The sequence below is a fragment of the Pyrgilauda ruficollis genome, unplaced genomic scaffold (genome assembly GCF_017590135.1).
Source record: "Pyrgilauda ruficollis isolate IOZ18807 unplaced genomic scaffold, ASM1759013v1 scaffold74, whole genome shotgun sequence".
Lineage (NCBI taxonomy): Eukaryota > Metazoa > Chordata > Aves > Passeriformes > Passeridae > Pyrgilauda > Pyrgilauda ruficollis.
This window is the reverse complement of record NW_024529266.1, coordinates 1,069,641-1,070,631: the sequence shown is the minus strand read 5'-3', so window position 1 is coordinate 1,070,631 and position 991 is coordinate 1,069,641.

Sequence of the window (991 nt, the reverse complement as noted above, 5' to 3'; positions counted from 1 at the left end):
GATATGAAATGTAAATAAGATGTTTTCTACATGAAAAAATTAAATTTAGTTAAGTGAAAGTTATGTGTATAAATCAATTAATACTTGGCAAATAAGTTGGCATCTGGCCTTACTTGGGATTCAGGTTTTATAAATTCTTGCTAGGATTATGACAAGTCTTTCTACTGCAACATTTGATTTATGTAGTGAAGAAACAAAAATGTCATATGTAAATACCACGTGTGGCTGGCTGTAGAATGTTCTATCATGGCATAACACTGTATACATACCCTCAAAAGAGCATTTGATATTTAATACTTCACACATCTAGCAATTATTTATTTATTTATATCTTGAATTAATACTTGGCAGTATCCTGCTGACTATGTTTAAAGGCTTATTACTGAATATATTTAATATCTGAAAAATTATGTAAATGTCTATCTTAGTGATCTTCTTTATAACATAGCAATAGTTTTATATAGTATGATGTAGGAATTGAATTGCCTTTTCTGTTTGCATATGGCTAGCATTATTTTGAGCGGAATCCTACTGTTTGTACTAAAAAGTCATCTGTATCTTAGTCTGAAGTCTTATTCCAAACTGCCCTCCTGTTTGCACGCTTCTTTGACTCTGCTGCAGAGCATCCCAGGAATATGAAGAAAAGACCAGTAAATCATAAAGTTTTGGAATTAGGGAGCTAAAGTACAAATGCTTGGAAACCTACAGTATTCGTCAAGTTCTACAACATTAGCTTGCAAAATGAAAATGTTTAAGAATTTGATGGACTGGGCACCTCACCTAGCTTAAATTGGACCTGGGTGAGGAGGATGCTACCCTGCTGTTCTCCATTTAAATACAGTGTTGCAGGATATAATTAAGGTTCAAGCCAGCTATACTTACATGCATAAACAACTAAAAGTAAGAAAAAAAAAAATTTCTCTTGAACACAGATGTTAGTATCATTGGGATTAAACAAGAGATTCAGACAAAAATCACATTGTATCCTTTA